The sequence below is a fragment of the Struthio camelus genome, chromosome 4 (genome assembly GCF_040807025.1).
Source record: "Struthio camelus isolate bStrCam1 chromosome 4, bStrCam1.hap1, whole genome shotgun sequence".
Lineage (NCBI taxonomy): Eukaryota > Metazoa > Chordata > Aves > Struthioniformes > Struthionidae > Struthio > Struthio camelus.
Window position 1 is genome coordinate 49,240,119 of NC_090945.1, and position 25,400 is coordinate 49,265,518.

Here is a 25,400-nt window from a genome sequence, read left to right on the forward strand (position 1 = left end):
GGATGCTACTCACTTTATAAAGCAGTATGCTATTAGAAAAGCATTAAAAACAGCTGTCAATAATGATGAATTTGGGTGCATCCCCAATCACAGTACAGTTACAGTTCTAAGAAGGATTCTGTTGCTGCCAATGAGAGGAAAGTATTCAGACAGATTTTTAGTGTCTTACCTTCTTAGGTGCCCAGTGGACATAACAGAAATTAAGCCTAAGTAATTAATACCAGCAGAAAAAAAAAATAATTGTTAAAAGCGATAATTGCCATCTGCTCTTGTCAGTATTATTAATGTGCACAGAATGGCCTTTATTACAAAATAGCTTACAACTGTAGTGTTGACAAAATTTGTTTCTTTCAAAGTAGCTGGACTTGCATTAAAGAACTTAAAGTGGGCAAACAAATTCAAAATGTTAACACAGCCTAATAGCATTGGTGTATCAGCCAATTTATAATTAGTTGCAGTTTGCAAGGAATTCAGATCTCACAGGATTAAAACCACAGTATCTAATAATTGTGGATAATGTTCTGAACTATTCATACTTTACACTGTATTGTCCTTTAACTGGTATACTTAAGCTGGCAATGTAAATTTGATTTCTTATTTTTAGGCGTAAAATTGTGGCTCATTTCATTTTTCATGGCTGTGAGTCTTCAATTAATTTATGTGCTGTGCAAAAGTAAATCTCATACTAGCTTTGTAAATTTAGTATGCTCTCTAGTGCAAGATTTTTGCCTCATTTTTCTAGGCCTATAAAGAACAATTTAGTGCTGGTAACCAAAATGATGTTGTACAACTAGTTATTACCACATATTGTTTCAGCCTAGTTTCCCAAAGTGTATTTGCGCTCTCAGATTATCAGGTCCTTGTATTGCCTTCAGTAGCTTTTGATTACAGTAACTAACTTCTGCAAATTTGAGAAATGAGTAGAGATCTGAAAAATATTAGATTGTTACATGGTTCATGAAAATTGATATTTAGGTAAAAAAAGAGGGAGAAGTTTTTTATTAATCCTTCTCTGTAAAACAGACAGAGGATGATCTGTGATCTGAGCCACTACCCATTTTGTTTGACTATGGAGAGCAAGCCAGCCGGTGATGGCCAATGCCATCGCTCACAGAATATTTCTTGTCTAGCCAGAGAAAATGAGGCGTTATTAGTTGTGTGGATCAGTGAATAGCTTGTGTTTGAAAATTTTTGTAAGTAGAGAATTTAAATTAGAATAAATCCTGGTTTGGGGAGAAATTAAATATACATCCCTGTTCAGGGTAATATTTGAGCAAAATGTATAGCTCTAGGCAAATGATTATTCTGAGATTTTCCCTTACTGAAAAATGTTTGAAAAGTTTTCTGGATTGGGACAATAGAAATTGCCTCTCTGAGGCAGTGGGCTCTGCAGCTTACCAAATACTGGGTGAAGTTCAGAAATCTGTCACGTTAGAGAACAAAATTCAGAGAAAGAAGAAAAAAATCTTTTCTGCTAACTTTGAACTTTTAAAAATAACTTTTTCAGTTTTAAATATAAGGGAGTTTGATTTTTTTTTTAATGTATCATTTCCCTTACTGCTGTAAACCTTTATTATCCTGGTCAAACCTTGTCATCATTTAATTAAAAGCTTTTCCAGTTTAATTTTATTATAATATCAACAGTTCAGATGAAGTGTTTTTGACACCTAGATCCATAACACATCTCCAAGTGTATCTTGAAATAAACTGCTGGTAAACTCTCTTATGTACTGTCCTATCTTATATTTCTGATATTCTTATAGTACATTTAAGCCTTAATACTTCCAATTGTTCAGCATAGGAAGTCTATTGTCCTTTTCAGTGAATGGATAGTAAATTATTTTATTCTTTTTCTTTGATGATTCTCACAGAGCTATTCAACTGCGGTTTATAAGGAGCAGCTTGATGAAGATTAAATGTGGGATGTTTTTAGGTGTAAGTTATCTCAAAATAATTTAAAATTTTAAAAAACACAGTTGAATGTACACTGAGAGCCTGATGGGCACAGAAGCTCAAGATTTCTATAAATAATTTCTCTTTGTGTAATAATTGCAGCCAAACAAACAGAATGGCAAAATTCATGACAGAAATAGTGAAATTTGTCAGCTCAGCATTCAGAATCACTGAATGTAAATATTTTCCTGATGATGACAAAAAAATTATTTGTTCTTTTTATATTTATTAGCTTGGAAAGCAACAGTAATCACTGACAGCAAAGTTTATGATTCTTCACGTTTTAGTCGTAAAGCTCTAATCAAGAGCTTTTCTCTGAAATATGTACTGTGGTTCTGATGCATTTGTTGTGACTCACATCTCACACAGAGCTGAGGAAACAAATGAGGTGCCTATTGGTCCGATCTGTGATCTGTTTAGTTCTGATTCTTACCCACTTTGTTTGCCCACAATTGCCAGGCATGAGGTTTCATGAGTTTTGTTTGCCATATTTGGTTTCCAGAAGGGTTGCAAGAATTAAGGTGCTTTCTTTGGACACTTTGAAGATTGTTGCACTTAGGTACACCTAGCTTCACAGAACAGTTTATCTTCTGTGGAATGTAAATATTCTTATTATCATCCTTCATATACCAGGTGTGTACAGGAATCAGGAAATAGCTGCTGGCAAAGATGTTTTCAGCACTCTTATATTTGATTAGGAATATTCAATTGTATATCAACTTTTAAGTGAATACTACATCATCACAATTAATTGCTGGGAAACCAAGGACCAAGATGTGAATTTATAATGCTATTATACACAGAACACCTCAACAGGATTTAATGTTTTATCATTCACAGGTGAATGACTTTATATTTTTATGTTCAAGTATACAAGAGCAATGCTTTATGACAACTACAAGCACTTTTTCTATGACCTGTTCAGGATATTCATACACATTTTTTTGTGTCGGTGTATTTACTCAGATGAAGTCTCTCATCATTGATAAGAATCTGGAGTGACTGAGTTGTGTTTTTACGGAAGTGATCAAAGAACATAATAATTAGAACATACAAGCACAATAAGAAGAACATAAGCCTTGCAGGGTTTGTGACCATCAGATATCAAATGATGAAATACAATGCTATATTTAACTTTTATTATGGGCCTTCCATTCCTATTAAAAGTAAAATCTCAGAAGCAAAATGGTAGTCCTTGCCTGTAAAACCTGACCAAGCAGTCTTCATTATTAAATAGTCATCATACTCACTTTCAAAAATGAATAAGGAAAAAAAACCCAAGGAATTTGAAATAAAGAACAAATGCGCTATTTCCTTTCTTTCCAAAATAGGTTCTGATAGAATATTTTGGATAAATTTATATACAGAGTAGATGTCAGTCTAGACTAACTAGTTTAACTGATCTGAATTACAGTATTATTCACACAGTGTCCACTTTAATATAGCATAATGCGTACACCCGTAGTTATCTGTGGTAGTTCTATGATTTGCTATGTTATTTTTCTCAAAAAAATAAGGCCCATGCAGATAGCTACACTGTACAAGTGCATAAATTCATGTATCAAAAGCAGCGCAACCAAGAAATCATGTAGATTTAAGGGGTACCTAAGTGATCTATTGAAAGGAAGTACCCAGGTGTGCTACTTTGAATTCGGTTATGAAGTTTTTCCCTTGAAAACTTTGTTCATACAAACAGTGTGTGACACATAAGCTAGGTTCTTTGGTGTGGTTCTCTGGTTCTGTTTAGAAGACTAGGAATATCACTAAATGATCTCTTACAAAATAATATAGTTTTACTGGACGGTGATATGTCTGAACTGCAAGTTTTTGTCACTGACCAAATTTGAAATCAGGAGAGAATTCTTGAATGTATTGCCTCCTTAAAGAATAATAAATGCTAGGCCTGAAGTAGACCAGATTCATAGAAGTTATTATTCCATTACTTATCAGACCATACTGTTTGTATACTTGTACTTAGCATAAGTACAAGAAGACTAAAAGGATTTGCTTTTGTAATCTAAACAGTCCCTGGTCTTCTCCGGCAAGCTATCTGGTCCCTGGATATCAATGATAAAGGTGAAGGAAAAATGATGAATTTTTTTCTATCTACTAGAACATAAAAATCTAACTGAAAGTCCCTATTTGGGCTCCTTTACTCTTGCCAATCTGAACTGATCAATGGGGAAAAAACCCATGAGATGTCATCTCTGAAGGCCACAGTAATTTTGTGTGTTGTCAGCTTCTGCAGTGGTTCATGTTACATTAATTTTCTGTGTTATTCAAGCAGCTTTCAAATTAATGTAATCAATAACATTAATAGCTTTTAAAATCCAAAGTAGTAGCACTGGAATATTAAATATAGAAACATTCTGTATTTGATATCAAGCTGTCTGTCAAGCGTTATTGCTTCTAAAAAGGTGGGTAAAAAGAGAGAGATATTAAATTCTTTAGCCAAAGAATGAAAAACTAGATGAGTGGCAACAAAATAAAATGAATGTTAATTTTTTCTCTTCTTTCTAATTCTCCCTATATATAAATATATTTTCCCCTATTTCTAAAAGTTTGCCCTGTCACAAACAACCACTAAGGCTAATTTCTTATGTGTAGTGTATGAGAATATTTTACAGGAGGTGGACTTAAAATTTTCACTTCATCTACTGTTTAAATGGACATAGGAATGCAATTCTGTTCTAATTCCACATGTAGATCCTTATGCTTCCATTTTCTTTATGCAGATCATATTTCTTTTCAGTTGCCTTCAGAACTGTATGTATATGTAATTATATATCTGTATTGCACATAAGAAATAGAGCCTTGAGCAATTCAACTCTCTTTCTTTTTCCTGTTTTCTTTTTTCTGAGTGTGGTGTTGCCATTTCTGTCTCGGTCACTTCATTTTTTTCTGACAAATCTATATACGAAGTAAGATTAAATAATAATGATTTTAGAAGGAAAAGAAGATGGAGATGACTGATACTGAATCCAAGACTGAAATATCAGATACAGAAAAAAAATTCTATATAATTACCAGTATGTGTAAATTTTTGAAACTAAAATTGTCTGCATTGTCTTATGTTTCTGTTATATGACTGTTCCAAAAGACTCCAAGAATCTACAAAATCATCAAATGGCAGTGATAGAGAGCAACATCCACACACCTGGCTTTCTACCAGGAGTCCCTTTGTCTCTTTGTCTCATTCTGCACCTCCAATATGTATGTTCTAAGCGTTTATCTAAATTTTCCATGCATTTTGATGAAGTTATATTATTTTTCACTTCCTGCCTACAATTAATAATATATGCCTAAATAAGCAGCTTTCAGAGGGGAGTTTTTCATATATTGAAGTATTCTCTCATATTGATGAATAAATAAATTACCAATAGAAAAGAAATCCATAGCAAAAATAGATATGGAACCCAGATCTCTAAAACTATATTACGAATCTTAGATCTTCTGCAACATAAAGCTTTGACACTGTGTATTAAGTCCAGTCATTAACATATAGATATATCCCTGAGTCATATCTTCCACATTTATATACTGATTTACTGTGTGTGACTATAAAAAAAAAAAGGAACTTAATGTCCAAAAGGGTTAATTCTGATTGTGTGGAGCAATGGGACTTTTTTGCTCATTTTCATGGCACTAGGTGATTTTTTAATTTTACCTGAGGTGATTTTTATTTAGGAGATGGGGAAAATGGCAATAACTTCAGTTGAAATGGCTTCAGTTTTCTGATAAGCTTTTGTTAGTGTTAGTGTGTGATGGGTTGTTTTTTTCTGTTCTGAGGCTTCTAAGGGGAAAATAATTCAATACTAGTTATTATTGCACAACAGCAATGCAACTACAAGAAGTCTGATCTCAGCCTAAGGTTTTTTAGAATTGCTTGCTAATTTTTTCTAGTCTAGAGCTGCAATATGCAGAATTGGCTGCCCATTCTCTTAGTTTTCAGTTATCTGGACAGGTTCAAAAAGGTTCCAATAAGTTAATGACAGTATTTGCATGTAGGCCTCGTATACTTTTGTAGTGAAAACAATGAACGTTTATGTATTTTTCATTTTTAAATTGTTTTCCATTTAATATGTAAACTGTTTAGCAGGGGGGGAATTAACATTTAATTCTTTTGCTTTCCACTTACTACTTCATTTCAGTTGTAAGTCATCAGTGCATTTGGCAATTCTACAGCTAGTTTCTCTGACTTGGTAATTTATGTAGATTAGAAGCAATAAAGATCTGAGGACTGACTCTCCAGTGACCCTTTTCAACGCTTTCTAATCACTTTACTTTAATCAGTTCTTTATCTGTTCCCATGTTTAACCTGAATCTTTCCTGCTTTCAGTTTAAGATGAAGACTATCATTAGAGACATTATCAAAGGCTTTATGTAAATCCAAATTATGGTGCTTGTCCTATTATCAATTTTATTTCTAATTTTCTCAAAAATATGAAGTGGCTGGTTGTCAAGATCTTAATTTCTGTAAATGTCTTATGATGATAAATTATATTTGTTTGAAATTATTTGAAAGTTCATCATCTTTAAATGTGTGTATGCTACTCCACAGACTATGAATTTTTAAGGCCCAGTTCCCTCTGCTGTACTGGGGCAGGCAAAGCAATGAGGAGCAGTTTCAACTGTACTGTATGCAGTTTCAGTGCATACAAAGCAAATGACCATAGAGCTGTTGAGGTTTGAGAAGAGGGAGCTGTGTGCCTTTGGGTCCTAATAGGTCTGAAAAGATTGCTTATTTTGAAAGGCAGTGAAAAGAGCAACAAAGTTTTCTTTCTCTGGTCACTACTTTTTAGGAAACATGCAAGAAAAAAATTAATAATTCAGATTTAAAAGAAAGAACTTTTCTGCAGAAGCTTAGTTAGCCCAAGAGTAAAAGTAATAATCGGAATAGGTTGCTACCCTAGTAAGGGTCTAGGAGCAGGTGGTGTCTGCTGGTGGGCAGTAGGTCTGGGCTGCTGGGGAAGAGAAACAGTAAGCAAATAGGTTCTTCTTTTTCCTTCATGTTGAGTCACCTATGTATTGTATTTTTTTCCTTAAAATGGTAATGTTTGCAGGTATTTATGTTTACAAGTATTATTTTATGCTTTGAAAATTCTTTTTGCAACTGCTTGTGTATTTATTTGTCAGTCCTCTTTTTAGAGAGATAAGGTCATTCCAGACTTTCAATTTTTGAAATTTTTTTTGGATGCAAAAATTAATACTTTACAGAACATCAAATGTTAATTATCTGCTACTGAGCCTAAAATTGTTGCCTGAAGATACTAATATAATAATAATACTAAGAACTATCACTATGGTGTTTTTCATATCCAAAATGTATTCTAAACACAATCATGTTAAATGATACCTTACAAAATACATATCACTTTTCATTTGTAACTGAGGAAACATAAGACAGAAAATTCAGAAAGCTTATCCAAAAACAGAGAAAGACTTAAAACAAAAGCTAAAATTAAAATATCTTCCAGGTCTTCACTTTAATGGTTAGTATCAGATCTATGACAAAGTGATCCTTCTGTTGGCAGCCACTGAGACTGGTTGAATCTGATTAGTTCTGACTAAGTCACTTGCTTACACAGATTTGCCTTGTTAATTTCACCATAAATATGAAAGAGTTAGAATTAGCATTGATCAAAATGGTGAGGGTTTCCCTGAAAAGCTAGGGATAAAATTAAGATGAGGATTATGTTTTTTGTCTTCTCATTACAGGTAAAATTAAGTAAAAGAGTAGATGTGTTATGAATTCAGGATAGGTGTGGAAATCAGCATATGGTTCCACCAGCTTAAATAGTGTACTAAAGTATGTAGTTATCTTAAATATTAATTGATGCTTGGCTTAGTGAATGTTCCTTAGCACAAATGCTTGTTTTCTTAGCACCTGCTGCTGCAAATCTTTATTTCTGCAAAAAGCGTAAGTTGTGAGCTGATAGCTAGCTCTTGTATCAAATGTCTGAGCTATTCACTTCTGGGTCATAAACTACTTTCAGTTGTACCTAAATTTTCTACAAGGATAGATACATTCTATGTTAAATAAAAAAAATATTTAAAATACAATACAAATGAATACAAGTAGGTTCAAGGTCTAGGTATCACTGGCAAATTATTAGAATTACTGCATGTAAAATAACCAGGCCTATACCAATCAAGCAAAGGTTGAATTGAGCACACTGCCAACATTCACATCCCTCTGCCCCACAGCCATATACACAGTCATATAGTTGTGTGTACCTCAGCTCCTTTTTACAAGGGAGAAAAGCTGGCCCCTTTGATGCACTCAAAAGGCTAACAATAAAAACTGCTATATATTTAATGGAGCTACAGTTCAAAAACTTCCGTTGGCCAAAACTGAGGCTTTCCCTGAAGAGATGCCTAAGTTCCTGCATATTTAATGACATATGATAGAAAATTTGCGTCTTAAAATACATTAGCAGACAGTGCATGTAACAGTACATAGAATGAATGGACTTGAGAAGAGAAATACATATTAAAAGATTCTGAAATACTACTTCAATTACTGATCAAAATATCTAAAGATAGGAGAACTCAGTAAGCCAAATAATGTTTTGAAAATGTCTTTTTTTCCACTGTACTCTGTTCTGATATAGTTTACACTGAACGTCATTTAATTTAGCAGTCTTCAGATCTACGCTAGCCCTTAATTCTATGATTATCTTTTTCAATAGAGCAATGTTGAAATAGGATGTTTTGCTTCCCATAATTATAGCTATTAATTATTTTAGATAAAGTAAGATTGTGTTGAGTTACTCTATTTACTTAGCAGCACATGCCGTACAATGCATTTGTTTAAGTTTGGAATAGCCATATTTCCTTACAATGAGATAGACAAAAGATTAGTCAATATTTACAATAAAAATATCCTTTCAATTTGCTGTAAAAGCAAATGCAAATACCCCAAATGGAAGAACATCAATGGCAGTATGAAATAGTCAGTAAAAGACACAGCAGGCAGAAAGTGAAAAAAAGAAATGAAACATACAGTGCTTTCAGTATGCCATTGACATGAATGGGCAATCACACTAGTTTTTTGTCTGAATATATACTTTTTTTTTTTTTTATTAAAGGAAAGCCTCTATGCTGAGTGAAGGTTGGGAGAACATACAAAAATAAGAAAGAAATTGTTCTGAATCTTTCCTTTGCAATGCATATTCTCTTTGTAGTTAGACTTTCTGAGAAATAGTAAGTCTGTTATTACAGCAATGATCAATGGAAAATGTTTAGGAATTAATCTGTTACAGAAAGTAACTAAAAAAGAAGGTAACTTTTATTAAAAAGAGCTTGTTCATTTTCAGTAAGAAAAATAGCAAAATAGTGTGAATTTCCAAACTATCATATCATTCAGCATATGCTTACATGTTTATTTGTTAGCCTTCGAAGTACTACGTATAATTTTAGCGCTTATTCTTTGAATAGGTTATCTTTGTTACAGCTAAGAATATATATAGGTGCACTCCCATAAGTCAGAAAGTGTCCACTACTCAGAAGCCATTTCAGAAGATCATTGCTTACACAAGAAGAACTTATAAGGCTAACAGCTAACCGATTTTAATCAACAGACAGACAAGTGAACAATATTTTTAAGTCTTTTTTTTAAACTTTGTGAAATATGCATGATCTGTAAATTCCCACATTTGTGTTTATGTAAACATTTTTGAAGGTGTGCAGGCAACAAAATAATAATTTATTAATGTAATGTATCCCACTGATTTAGAAATACTTACGTGGCTAGCTAGTTGCTACTTGGTCAGCTTGAGATGACTACAATAATCTCCTCAAAGAGATTCCTAAATCAAACTAAACTTCTAATATTCAGTCACCTTCAATGTTTGTGCATATTTGAGGATTCCGCTTAGTATTTCCTTATTATTTTGGAGTATTCAGAAGTGATAAGTATATTACTAAAATGAAAAATGGTAGAAATTCCAAAAATCAGGAATACACCAAAGATAAGGAAAAAAAGCTATTTCAAGTAATGAACAGTTTGCCATACTGAATGTCTTTCTGCAGAGAAATGGTTTTTCAGACCTTCTAAACAGAGATGGGAATCTGGAACATATCTTGTCATGAGATTCCAATTCGTAAAACATGTGAAACTAAAAATTTTTTCACCCTTTTTCCTATATTTCTCAGTATTTGACATTCTTAAGGCAGAATTGACATTATTGATGCAGAACAGTTTTGTAGATTTACTCTCTTTTTACTTCATTCTATATTAAAGGTTCTAACTAATTTTTAAAAGATTTTTTAAAAGAAGAATATATTCAACTGTAATTTCATTTCTTTTATAGCATATTTCTGAAGGCATCACAACTTTTATAAACCAGGCAATTTTAAATAGTGTAGGAAAGGGTAAAACCCCCATATTTTCCCCTATCTTTCCCCCCCAAAAATAGTTTTTTTCTTAAACCGTCTTGTACTTTCCCTCTCAACTACCTCTTTTTTTTTCTACAGTGAAACTCTGGAAACACTGGTAGTAAAAACTGCCTTTAGTGGCAGCAATAATAACAGCAAACTTTATACCAACATACTCTTCCTGAAAATTATGCTTTAAGGACAGAGTGAGACATTGCTATCAAATACATATGCAGTCTTGGGGATATTTCATGTTTCCCGTCAAAGGCAAAAAGGAGAGTTTCAGTTCTCATTCCTGTAGTTTTTGAGTGATGAAAATAAATGTAAAACAATAGAAGCACTGAACTGAGACAGTAAATTTGATGTGCCTTTATCAAAAAGCTGCATTTATGGCACTTCCACTCTATTGGGATATACCTCCAAGAGCTACAACCTAACTGCAAATACAGTGAGATTTATAAGAAATATGTATTCTGTGATGTAGTCATGTAAAGAATGAGAAATAAGTTGATTTTAGTCCTAGAAGCCTGGAAGCTGATTTGTTTGTTTGCTGAATTTATAAATTAATCTTCTCTTTATGTCACACAGGAAATCTGGTGAACTTTTATGGAATACTAATTTAGTATGTAAATAGCAAATATGAATGATTAGTAAATGGTTTTTCTTAATTCTTTCCTTCTGTGGACCATTACATACTATCATATGCTAAGTTGTTTGCAGTGTTTTGGGTTTTTTTGTTTGTTTGTTTATTGCCATAACACATCTGAGCCTGAATTCTGTTGTACAAGACATTGTTGAAATTGAGAAATAAGAAGGCCCTTAGCCTTCCGAACTTAGAACATAAGCATGAAACAAGACATAGTGGATGAGTAGAAGGAAGTAGTAGAAAATACTGAAGAGCAAAATTCTCTGTAGCCGTAGTCACTTGGATTCCCGATATTGCAGAAAATCTTGTAGGTACCACAGGAAGAAGTACTGAAATACACTTAGGTTTCTAAAGGTGTTAGGCCCATAAATTCAAAAATAAATGAGAGTTCAGTTCTTAGGAGCTACCTGAAGAGCATGCTCTATTTCACAAGCCTTGCAGTTTCTTTGATGACAGTCACAGAAGTATGCTGAGGGGGTCACAACATTATATATGTTTAGGTATCTAATGAAGGTAATTCACTTTAGTTGTGCATTTTGAGATATCACTAACAATACCTTATCTTCTTCATAACAGGTAAATACTCAATTTCAATAGACTGCCAAAAAGAACTGCAAAATACTTCAAAGGTAAGGGCCTCCTTAAACATAGTAATAAAATGGAAGATGTTAATTCTTAGTAACTATCTATCTGGCTGATAGCATTGTAGACTGTAGACTTTGTAGACTTTGTATACTTTGTAGACAGAGAAAGTAGAGCTGGCAATAATCAGCATAGTATTGGGCTTACTGTTTGTGGAGCTGTGTTTATGTTTAAAAGACAGATTTTCAGTTTTTTCTTCTAAGAAAGAATAATTTTAATTAATCTGATAGCTACAGAAGAAGGGCTTTGTATATGAAAATAAAATATTAAAAGCTTATTACATTTTTACATGTCTTTTTACAAAATTAAAAGCACTCTTAAACTACTAGAAATTGTCAAACGTTTAGGATAGGATACAAATTTTTCTTGGAATGTGACAACTTGCTAACTTCTTTATTTTTTACTGATGCAACTTTCTTTCATTCTTCTAAGAAATGTAAGTTTGAGTTTGGATCCAAAAGTTTAATTAATTTTCAGAGTTCTTTAGTACATTCCTTACTTTCAGTTGAGGGAAATAGCTTGGTGACAAATCATGTACAGCCTGTTTTTTGTCATCTTTAGCTACCTCTCCTGCAGCAATAGTTGAATAACTGTTCAATAACTGTACAGCCTTACAGAGAATCTTCCTATCTCTCAAAAATACAGGGAACAAAATACAATGTTTCATTGAAATTATTATCACTTCTAAGTCATGAAGTTGGAGGGAATAACACAGACATTGTGGTCTGTACTCTCTCTTATTCAGCTTTACCAGCCAGAGAAACAGTAAGAGCAATAAATTTCTTTCTAGTTGAGTCACTGTGTGCCTAGCTTATTTAAAAACTTGTAGGGCTTTTAGAGCTTACCACATGTCATGTATGCATTTGCTTTTATGAAAGTCAAGGATATATGCTGAGGGGGATAGTAGATCCTTTATTAATTAGCATTTAGCCATACATTTCAATGTTGCAATTTTGTTTCTGAAAGCAAAAGATTCCATAATCACCGCAGCTGAGTTGGAGACGTTATTGGGTACAGCTCTTCCTCTCTGTTGATATAGGAGAGGGAGAAGTTCTTGAAAAGCTCTACAAGTTTCTGGAGATGCTGTCAGATAGGATCTGAGTACTGAATTTTTTGTGGAACAAATTTATGTGAACAGTGCTTTTTTGAGAGAAAATTCAAATGGTCAAGATGAGGTATGTATTCTGAACGGAAGAGTAAAAGACTCTTCTCATAATAGGCTGTATTCACAGATAGAGGTCTGATAGCCAAAGGACTTCAAACTAGGTCCTATATTCCAGAATAATGCCTGAAATATTCAGCCTTTCACTGTTGTGGCTTTGGTGCTCTTAATATTTTTTCATCTTTTTTTTAGAGTTTAATTTCAAAAAATCACTTGAAAAGCCATTTCTTCCTCTTGATTAATAGGAAAACAATTAGACTCTCAGTCTTATGAGATATAAGTACTCATTTTCATTATATATTGATATGATACATTAATCTGTGTTTGTATTCTTCCACTGTACCTGCAATGCTTGGATTCGTAGGAACACTCCAAATTTTCAGTAGGTGATTATACTTTGGAAATTATGAAGGGAATCATAGTATATACAAAAAGACTGACTTTTTTTCTGTTGTTCACGTATGTTGTTTGCCAAATTTGTTCTATTGTTCCCATTTTCTTTTTAGGTTTTGTCTTTATATAGAAATAAAATTCATGAGGTAATTTGTTACTGTCTCAAGTACCTCAGATAGATAGACTTTGATCTTGCCAAGATTTAAATAGTGTTGGCTGGGTGAAAATATTTGAGTGGAAGTAGAGAAAGAGAATCTGAGAAGTGAAAAATATGGGACAGTTACGTTTAAAAAAAAACCCAAAAGAATAGAGAGAGAAAAAAGAAAAGGTGCCATACTCCAAGAGAGATACTATGTGAATGTTACTGAAGAGGTCCGTGGAAGACATCACCAAAGGATATAAGGTATCAGGATAAGAAAATGCATGCCACATTTCTGACAGGTACAGCTATCTACTAAAAAAAAGCCCTATTCAGCATAGGAGGTGAAGGAAAGAGTAAAACTAGTGACATTATAATCCTCTTGAGAAGCCTTGTTTTGTTTATTAAATAAGCCAGTCTAGTAAGATAAGTAAAAAGAACTGCTTAGTGTGGCAGTGTTAACTGATGTTGTCCTGGGAGTTTATTATTATGTATTACTCTTTTTTTCCTTTCATATAAAGATGTCAGCACATTGTAGCTGACAGGATGTATTGTATGTTATAAATTATTCTAAATGGGATGGAAGAATTACCATTAATTCTTGCTATCCTATATATCTCAGCCGTGATTGTAATTCATACATAATATTAATTCCCAAGTATCAGGATTATTTTAGGGCATATTTTAAATTAATATTGTTTCTTTGAAATCTGGTGGTCCTCAGGTGTAAAGAAGCTTACATAAGGCAGATTTGTACCATCCAGCTATGTTTTTGATCATTATGGATATATTTTCTCCTACAAACATCAATAGAAATATATTTGACATGAAAGGAAAGCAAGAGATAAAAGGACTGGAACCTTTCAAGCCTGTCACATGAGGTGCTTAAACTAGAATTAAACACAGTCTGGCACTTCCTTGAGCAAGACTAGTATTGACTGCAGTGCTAGATACTAAAGACAGGGACAAGAAAGGGCAAGCATCACTCCATTCTATTTTTCATATTTTCTCATCAGTGCATGGACAGGTAGTAGTATGGGCGCACTGGATCTTATGAAGGTAGTTATCGCAATTTTTTTTTTTCATCTTCTGTAACTCTGGGGCATGCAAAATCTTACAGATATTTTAAAATAAAATGAATAAATGTCAGTGCAGTGAATTATTTCAGTGAGGATATTTTATTTCTTAAGAATAACTGTTTCTGAAGAAGAACTTCTGAAGAAGTTTTTTATCCCTTAGAATTCCACTAACAGTGGAATTTGTGTTGGCTCAAGCCATTGAGGCAGTTTGTAGCCTTTTCTATGTACAAAAGAGTTTGAAAAAGCTTTTCATACATCTCCAAAAAATACTGGTGGAGATTTTTTGTGAATTTCAGTAAAATTTTAAAAAATCAAAGCAAATATTTATTTCAACCCTACTGTTTATAGCACAATTTGGCAATCAAATGTGTTCTGTTTTAGGGCAAAGCCCTGTATTCTGAACATTTCAAGTATTATTCTTACTAGTAAAATGTGATGGAAGTGCCTTGAGGGCAAATATGCTAAATATTTGTTTATAACATGGCTTATTGCCTAAGTTTTTCTCCCGAAAGTCATATATATTATGTACTAGAGCATTTCAGTTACTTATTATTTCCTGTCTGTGCATTAGAAAGAATGATGAATTCAAGCATGTACCATACATTTTGTTTAAAACCTCATTTGCCAAGGAGGAATGTTTGTAGTAGGAAAAATATACTATTCCCGCCACTGTCATTTTCAGTATATGACTAATTCTCTATCTGTCTTTAAGACAGAAATAGGTATTGTGATGGGAAAGAGAGAAAAGTCTGTGGTTTGGCAAATTAGAATCTCTTGACAAACTTATTTAGAGGTTTTCAAAGGACTGAAGTGACTTGGGAGCCTAGTTTCAAGAAAAAATCAATGGGGCTTAGGAGATGACATCATTTAGCAGACAAAACAGCTTTGGGCAAGATCCATAAATGCACTTAGGCATTACAATACCTAATATTCAGAACCAGCTTTAGCCACCCACATTCCTTATATATTGCATGAAAAGAGTGAAGGTGAGATCCACAGTCATGGACTTACGGAGCAGATGCTTTCCTATACTATAACTAACTGTATCAGGACTCTTGCAAATTGCACTGATAACTCACCTATTTTAAAAATATTACAAAAGGAGAAAAATCTCTTTTGTATACTTCCTTCATGAGTAGAATATTGGAGGACTCAAGTTTAATTCCCTTTCTGTGCCCAAGAAAATTGACATTCTTACCTTCCATCCAGTGAAGACCATAAGCATTAGGACTGAGCTAACAACAGTAATTTCTTACTGACCTGTTGACTCTGAATTGAAGAATTGGTTTTGGCCCATTGGTTACCTATCCTGCAGAGGGTTTCATTCCAGTGCCTTGTGCGTGGATTCGGTGTGTAGTTTACATGAAATAGCATTAAATTACATAAACATTTAGTCGTTAGGAGTGTGATATGGGACTTCCTCTTTGACCTATCTTTGAACACTGTTTAAATAATCTAGACCTATGCAAATTAATTACTTTCTATTTGTGGTGTCCTTACATTCAGACTCTACTTGATTCAGTGTCACCAGTCCAAAATATTTACAGTTAAATTGTTCCATCTTGACTAATCCAGAGAAAAGAAATATTCAGCCTCTGTTTGCTTTTGTTTTCTGAACTGCATCCAGTATGGCATCATTCTAACACTGAGTGCTGTACAAAATTACTTCTTGTTTTGATATTTTCAGAAATGGGAATAAGCCTCAAATCATCTGCTGCTTTTTCTCTTTGGGAACTTTAGACTTTTTAAAAATATAAACAGCTTTTTCTGGCAAATCAGTCACATCAGCTGGATTTATGTAAAGCCACTAATGAGAAACAGAACTTTTCCATAGAAATACCACTGGCCCAACAACAAGGAATGGCAAGACAAGATTCTCCTCTTCCTTTTCATGTTGGCATTTGGTATGCCAGCTGAGAGATTAAAATTCAAATTTATACCATTCATCAGGAGAAAAGAAGTAGTGTTCTCAGTAAGTCGGCAACTGCATTTTTGTGATCTTCTGTTCTTGGGGTTTTGCTTATTTTGTCTCCCTCTGTGTATTTATTACCGCTGTCACTCCTTTCAGGATACCGGCAGTTTCACACAATCTTGCTGTGCACCTGAGTTCCAGCAAACTTTCTGAAGCTGCTGCATAGTTCAAATGAAACAAACAAACAAGCAAACAAAAACAACCCCCCAAAAAACAGACCTCTTGCCCCTTCAGTCCTATTGAACTCCACTGGAGCAGGAAACTCAGACGGAAGTAGAAATCTCCCTCTCCCTTGGGAGAGGCTGACCCTAACCTCTCTCCTTTCACTCTCCTTCTCATCTCTTCTCTCCTCCCCAACTGGAGGTACAAGATTTCAGAGTCTTTTTTCAGTACAGAATCCCCCCCACTTGGCCATTCTTTCTCTTTGTACTGCGGCTTACCGTTTGAAATGCCCTGCTACCCTCAGTTATAGGAGTGTTGTTATTGTTTCTTTTAGAGCTTTCTATTAGTTCACAGTTTAACCTTCTGGTACACAATTTTAACATGTCATATAATAATTGATAGCACAAAAGGCTTGAGAAAATATCTGTCATATGTTTAAAATTGTTACAAATTCATAAACTGTAGCTGTCAGTAATCTAAAAACACACTCAGAAAATATAGCAGGAATAAATGACAAGCTATGCTTACTTTATGGCACATAATTTAACAGTTTAACTATGTAGTCATTTAAAGATATTGCATTACTCTACCTAAAATAAAATGTATGTATACTGTTATTACAAAATGCTGTGATCCAGTAAAAGTGATTTAAGGAGACGTAATAACATATCCAACTTTGACGGTGTTTACTTTTGGCACTGAGAATCGAAGATCAGAATAGTTACTACCAATGCGTTGCTATACATAACTAGATATTGCTTAATAATTCAGATAAGGCATCTGAAATATACTTAAGCAGTATTTTGAAACCTCTAGCTTTTCTAGTTTATTTCATCAACTTATTTTTGCAGAAGTTTCCTTACAGACCCATTTCTGAATAGATAAAACCAGGCAACGGGGGGGGGGGGGGGGGGGGGGGGGTTGGTTAATATACACGTTTGTTCTATGCTTTTGACATTTCATTCTTCTGTTAGCTTTCCTTATTTATTCAATCATGTACTTCAATTCGCTAAACAAATTAGAGCTGAAAACAAGTTTATTTTTATCTCTCTTGTTATTAGTACCTGGGGGTCTTATTTTCAGACTGATAGTATGTGTCCATAGTTCACTGATTGTAATAAGAACACTAGAGGTTTTGCATACAGACTCTCTAAGCTGTCAGAAATGGCTGTCAGGCAGAAAGTGAGCCATAATGCATACCTAACCAGGAAATAAAGACAAAATCAAGTCTTGCCCTCTGACTTTTTGTATGTGCAGGATAGGGTGGAAATCCTCAACATATTTCCTAAATATAAGTCTTAGTCTAATATTTTCTTGTTTTGTTCCCCCCCACACTTTTTTTCCCCGAGATGCAATTTCTGTAACCCCTAGTTTCTGAAGTGGTGTTTCATGATATCTCTTGATGTCCCAGACATATTTCCTCGTGTCAATATTCTCGTTTGAGGCTTGGTCATCAGATTGTCTATAAAATTTCCCAGTTCGTTAAAACTTACTTCTGTGTAGAGCTGCTCCCTATTGATGCATTCCTTGTGTTTTCTTCCAGTAACTAATGGAAACAGTTGTACACATCACAGTTGTTTCAGTCTTGATAATTGAATGAGAAAACTTTGGCCTCATAATCTTCAGCTTCTGCTAACTTTTCTGTTAGTTTCTATAAAATTCTGTTTTCATTGATATAATTTGATTACATTTATGACATGCATAGTCTGGAGATCCCTTCCTTTCAACAGTTTATAACGAGCAGAGGCAGAGTTCACCCTCTTTTCTAATTGTTTTCCTTCACATCTTGCATTGTTTATGTTCCTATAATCATCTTTCTCTTTAACCTTAAAAGCCTGTGCCTCTAGTGCTTGAACGTGGCTGTAGCTCTTATCAGCTGGCAATAATAAAAGACTTTCCTCTTTTTATATGGACCTGGGGGAAGAGTTGGCAAAGCTCTTCTTGTGAGTGAGCTGTACTTGCAAAAGTAACTATATTCAACAATCATTTCATTCACATTTTCACTGGATTTGTTTATATTCAACTAGTTTTTCATCAGTTTTATAACTGAAATCTAAGCTAAAGCGAATTTTCTGTATTCTCTGTCCACATATCTATCCTCTCTCACAGCTGCCAAAACTTCTCAGTTAGTCAGACCGTTCTTTCTTCACTTTTATACCCAGACTTTGTCTACAAGCTGACACTTTTTTCTTTATAAAATTTCTCTCTGGCTACATCACTAAGATTTATCACCAATTGGCTGTGTCCCAAAACTAGGTTGTTCGAGTCCTCTGTCAGATTGTTGCACTGCACCTCATGCAGGTTGTGTGAGGCCAGGGAATACAACCTATATGCAAAACAAAGAATTTGCTATTTTTGTTGAAGTCTTTACAATTTGATCAAAGAATTATTATTAGTCCAGTAACAATGATACAAACGCTTTTAGTTCAAATTGTATCCGGTTAAGACTAATATTCACCAACTTTCTAGTATCTGCTACTTTCTCTGTTGTCACACCTACTATTCCAGTGACCTTCTGGGTCATACAGCCAGAGGCCTCTATCTGAGGGGAAAGACTTACTATAAGCTGTCGGCACCCCAAGTCCTTCACTGGTGGAAATTCGATGTTCGTAGTGGAGAGGTTTCTTTCTGCTCCTTGCCAGGAGGAGTTATAATGTTGATGGTTATGGTTTTCCTTCTTATCTTTAGGGTCTGTTTGGGGTTGTTTTTTTATATGCGTGTTAGCATGCTCTACATCTTGCTCTTTTGTCATTAATTTGCAACATTCACTATATGTGCTAGGTTTTACATATGCTGCATACTTGTTTTTTGTTCTCCTTGTTACCCCTAAAACAGTTTTTGCCTCTCTATGAAGGTTTTATCTCTTTAATGACCAGTAAATGACCATGGCTGAGTTGTCTGTAATCCTCTCATATCATTCTGTGCCTGTGCTTCAAGGCTTCTGCTATCATCCTATGTCTGTACTCCCCAAGTGTGCATTTTATGCTAGGGTAAGAGCGAGTTTGTTCTACACAGAACTACTACTTGTATTACTGTCTCTTAGTTGCAAAACCTAACAGTAGGCATCACACCACACAGTTGTACAAAGCTAAGCAAAAGCTAAATCGAAGTAGGTAATAGACACTTGCTCACAGATCATTGTGATTACAGATAAACAAGCTAAAGCGAAGCTACAGTCAGGCCAAGACAAGTGCAGAAAAAGCCTGAGAAGTTCTGGCCTTTGTGGTCAGCCTATCACAAAGCTGATGGCAGCCCATTTTGGGAGCACCATATTAGCTGCGCTACAAGTCTATGCTTTCATATTTCATGCTTTAGTTGATAAGATTTAATGTGTTGACTACCACCTGTTCTTCCTCATTTTGGTATATGTTGTAACCTGTTTTGGCACTCAGGGTTTAAAAACTTTTTCAAAATGTAATAACTTAATTTTCCTGTTGCAGGATCATGTATTTCTACTGTGGCTAGATTTGATAGGCTAAACTGCTTTGTAAAACAGACGTCTTCCCCTCTGACTCTTTGGTTGCATGATTTTGCCTTTCGCTGACATTTCTTACCCGTTTCTGAGCTATCACTTCTGTGAAACGTGCCCTTGAGAAATTGAATAAAACTCGTCGTACTTGTTTGGAAAATTAGTGTCATCATAAGACATTTAAGCTCTGTGGTGACAAAGGGATCATCTTTCCTGTTACAGTGCATGGGAGTTTTAGGGGATCACTGCTGGGAGGGGAACATAGGCTATTTTTTGCACTACGGTTATTGCACAGTGAGATTTGGATTATGCAGGGCTCATTTAAATAAATGGATGCTTAAAACTGAATTCTTACATTTATATTTTTGAGCTAGAATAACTGCACTTGCATTTAGCATCTCGTGCTGAAAGTTACTGAAAGTATTCTACTAATAATAGCAGCGCTGTTATGGTATAGAAGAGTACTGTAGTGTAGTCGTCCAGGCTTTAATCACTATTCAGACAAGCAATTGCTTCCGAGAAGTTAAATAAATCATTGCTTTTTTCCAATTTCTTATTTCTAAAATAGAAACAATATTTACTAGTCCCAACATTACATATAAAGTCTGGAAAAAAAAATATATATATATATTTGGAGAAAAAAAAATGAACAGTTGCGTTGTAACAAGGGAACATATATCTCATATTTGGCTTCAGGACTAAATAGTGAATCATTTCTATTTTCATGAATTTTAATTAAATTGTACCTCCAGTCGGGTTATCTGGGTTTAGTTTCATTGTATTCGTTCTTTTCCTCTTCCTTCCTCCTTCAATTCATGTCTATAATATCCCCTTAATGGACCACAGTTCAAATACACCAGAAGCTAAAATAATTATTATAGTGCGCGAGTTTTTTTTCCGCTCTGCTTAGAGAGGAACTTTAACACTTGGACTGTTCTACTGGAGAAGGGAACACCTAGAGCTGAGTGCTCTGTAAAAGTATTTGAAAAGAAGCTTGGTGTGTACTTTGTGAAAGCAGTGATGACAGAGAAAAGGCGTCTTGGGTTTATGTGAATGTTAAAAAGGTGAACTTTCCTCTTAGAATTCAGTGTAGAATGTTTTTTTCTGTGACATTTATCAAAATATTACGATGCATGAGTCCTTATCACCATGGCTTTTGCACTACAGCACAAATTTTACTTTTAACCCTGTATCTTCACTATCTTTCATGCTTTTACCAGAATGTTCTGACAGCTGGCCTGTTATCCAGGCTTGGAAAACATTTTTCAGGGCTTATTTTTCAATATAAAGCATCCAGCAAAATGATTCATAATCAACTCTGAAGTGTACATTTTTCTAAATTTTGCAATAGCAGTTGCAGTCCATTACAGTAGGTATTGGAAGTCCTGAAGATGGAAGAAGGGCCCTGACCTTGCCTAGTCTAGTTGCATGCCCTAAATATGAGGTTCATGCTGTTTCTTGTGTTCTCTTTCTGGCCTGACATGAACTGAATTCATTTCCGTACAATGACACAACTGCAGCTGTACAGCTATGCAAAGTGAGGCCTGAAAAAGCCTCCTGTATTGCTTCAGGAGGAGGGGCAGTTGGTTTCTGGACTTTCACAACGTTTCTACATATATTCGACCCCAGCCTCCTAAGTTTCTTAGAAAATTTGGCATTACCAGTGCCAAATGACGTTCCAATGTCATTGAATGATATGCTTAATGAATTATAACATTAAACAGGGGACTTCTTTTGGGTCAAATGGCAGCTGAATTGTGATTTTTTTAATGACAGACTTACCACTAAATTATTACTAAAGCTCTATAGAATCCTTATTTGACTCTGAGCTTTACCTCCTCCTTTTAATAACCCCTTCATGCTGATTGCTTTGTTTTAGTAGGAAGCAGCTTTGGTTTCTAATCAAAATCTAAAATCCTATTCTAAGAAAGAAACTTGATTTGCTAATGCTTTTGGTTTTCTGCGAGCACATGTTTGTAAATGACTTAAGTATATGCAGGAAGCAAATGTCGTCCAGCTAATGCTTCTTACTTCCTGATCTGCCATATATCTTTTCTGCTCCCTTCAAGAATCACATTGAGTTAATATGATATTTAAAAATTATTAAATAACTGTATGGGATCCAAGGAAAATGCCTACAGAGAATGATTATTTTATTCAGTTCAGGAAAGCTCTTGTAATGTGGCTGCAGATAAAAGTAGAGGAAAAACAGAGCTGTCAGCATTTTCTATATACAGTGCTATGGGAGGGGATAGAAAGCCTGATAGAAATTTTAAGCTATTCTTAAAAATGAGATAACTTTTTCCTTGCTTCCTTCATTGTATTGTTTCAGAAAGTAATGAAAAAGATTAAGATGCCTTTACTATAACAGTGAAGTGGTGACAGAAAGAGTAAAAAATATGAAGAATAACCTTTGACTTTTTGGTATCAGGTTGTAATAGTCAGCTATTAGGACCTTTGTCTTAACTAATGCAAGTTTAACTTAAACATTTCCAGGAATAATAGATGAAAGTTAATTCAATATTTTAATTTTTCCAAGTTGTTATAAGATAGTGACTTACAGACAAAACTAACTAAGGAAAATATGTAAAAAGGTATATATTCTCTCTATTCTTCCTTTCCTTTTTGAATATATGAAAAATAATAATATGTAGAATTCCAGTCTAAGAATTCCACATAATATCCTTCAGTAGTTTCATACGGATAGGAAAAAAGGACTCCTGGAAAATACTGGGAATCTGTGATGGTGCATGCATCAGAGCTAGTAACAAATTCAGCTACTCTACTCATAACTTCCATATTTATTATTGCCAATGAACCTACACCAGTACGTTACAGTGATTAATTAATTTTTTATGTTGCCTCTTTTATATTATAATGTGGAATTATAGTAGAATTATATTTCAAATCACTTCTTTCCCACTATATAATGGCACAGATTTATTTTCCTTAGAAATAAAATAATATTATTATAGGTAGCATTATTATCGCATAAAATACAATGGTTTTTATCACCTAGTGCTTCTCAAAAGTATTTTTCAATGACTGAAGACATGAAGTGAAGAGGAATTTTTTCTCTAAAGCTGCATAATTGGTTTAATGCTTTAATGAAACAAAGGATAACTACTGGAATTCACATAACTGTTCTGGAATTCAGCCAGAATATTGGGCTTAAAAACTTGCAGAATTACCCCAGTACACAAACCAGAAGTTGTTGGAAGCCTGGATTCAGTCCTCATTACCATGATGCCCCGCATTCTGTGGTTACCTTGAGGCACAAGGCTGACATTCACAATCCCTACTTCCTGCAGAGGCTTCAAATGCAATTACAGAGTCTCAGTGACCTGATTCACCCTGTTTGCGCCCAGTGACAACTCCCACAAGCAATTTCATTCCAGGCTTCCTGATGATAACAAATATTCTGTGTAGGTTTTAATTAGAGCAGGATGAATTTATTGCTGACTAAACTGAAAAATGAGGGGGGAAATTATTTCAGGCGCATGACAAACAAGCTATGTTTATTTTTCCTGCCAACATAAAACCAAACCAAAAATGTATTGAGCAGAGTGGATCCATGTTAAGTAAAATATTTAATTCTAACCAATCTTTTTCTTCAAAAATATTTAGAAACATTTAAAGACACAATTTCAGTATAAAGAGTCAAATATCAAGAAAAATAGTGTAACTTGGGGATATTAATTTTTCAGGAGGGTTCATTGAAGCATGTTAATTCTTTTTTGGTTTTGAGCTCCAATTTCTGTCTTTTGAGACTTTTTTGGCAAATATGTAATATTAAAGAGAAATATTTCAAGCATCTGAAATTACAGTGCTAACTTATAAACTGCTCAACAGACTTGTACTTTCTGTGTATCTCTATTTCTTCAAATAATGTGTTCTCACATGCAGTTTTTTTTCTTTATTATCTTCTCGTTTTCTGATTAGTGTCTCACTTACATGCCTGAAAAGTAAAATCTCAATTTTAAAGTTTCAGTTATTTTTAATTTTTTTAAATGGGACTTCTAATAGGAGTAGAGAATTTATTATTTTAAACAATGTTCCTGAAATGTTTCAAAATTACTTCCTGCATATATGTCAACTTTGCTGTATCATCTTAAGTAGCTCATTTTTCAACAGGACTACAGGTCCACTTTAAATATCATAATTTTTGTATCATCCAGCTCAGTTTTGCTTTAACCCATAGAGTTGTAAAGGCCATCATGGCCACCAGAGTACATGCTGCTTTGTGTCTTTGAGACCAGCAGTTCAGCCAGCTCTCAGTTCACTTCGCTGTCCACTTACCTAGCCCATTCTTCGTTGTGGTGTAGAAAGCCTTGCTGAAGTCAAGATAAACAGTATCAACTACTTTCCCCTCCTCCACTGAGCCATTCATTTCATTGTGGATAGCTATCAGGTTGATCAAGCATAATTTTCCCTTTGTAAGTCCGTGCTGACTGCTCCCAGTTGCCTTATTATACTTAATATATTTGGAAATGGTTTCCAGGATTATTTTCTCCATCACCTTCCCAGGGATCAAGTTGAGGCTGACCGGCCTGTAGTTCCCCAGATACTCCTTCTTGCCCTTCTTGAAGACAAGAGTGACATTTGCTTCCTTCCAGTCCTCAGGAACATCTCCCAGTCACCATGACCCTTCTAGGATTATTGGGAGTGGCCTCGCAATGATATTGGCCAGCTCCCTCAGCACTCGTGGGGGCATCCCATCAGGTCCCATGGACTTGTTTATGTCCAGTTTGTTTAAATGTTCCCTAACCTGATACTTCTCCACTGAGGGTAAGTCGTCATTGCTGCAGACTTTTCCACTGATCTCAGGTCCCCAGACCTATTCAGCAGCAGGCTCACGTTTCCCTTAGTCTTTCTTTTGCTGCTGCTATACCTGTAGAACCCCCTTTTGTTGCCCTTCCTGTCCCTTACCAGATTCAAACCCAGGTGGACTTTGACTTTTCTAAACCTGTCCCTGCAAGCTTGGACAGTGTCTCTGTATTCTTCCTGTGTCACTTGTTTCTTCTTCTACCTCTCACCTCTCATACACTTTCTTTTCATGTCTGAGTTTTGTCAAAAGCCCCTTGTTCATCCCTGCAGGCCTCCTGCCACCTTTGCTTGATTTCCTGCTTGTTGGGGTGGACCATTCTTGAGCTTGGAGAAGGTGATTATTGAAAATCAACCAGCTCTTCTGGACCCCTCTTTTCTCCAGGACCCTATCCCATGAGATTCTTCCAAGCAGGTCCCTGAACAGGCTGAAGTCTGCTCTCCTAAGTCCAGGGTTGTGATCCTGATTTTTGCCTTGTCCTCTTTTCTCGGGATCCTGTACTCTACCATCTGATGGTCACTGCAGCCAAGGCTGCCCCCAGCCTTCACAGTCCTGACCAGTTCTTCCTTGTTTATTAAA

General features: G+C 34.8%; 1 protein-coding gene across 1 annotated transcript in view; it reads left to right on the forward strand.

Annotated features, from left to right (window-relative positions):
* Positions 1 to 25,400, forward strand: part of TENM3 (teneurin transmembrane protein 3) — a 1,330,030-nt gene that overhangs the window by 140,918 nt on the left and 1,163,712 nt on the right. The window contains exon 7 of the mRNA XM_068942557.1: positions 11,555 to 11,607. The gene's annotated coding sequence lies outside the window, so the exon portion shown is untranslated. The remainder of the gene's footprint in view (positions 1 to 11,554; positions 11,608 to 25,400) is intronic.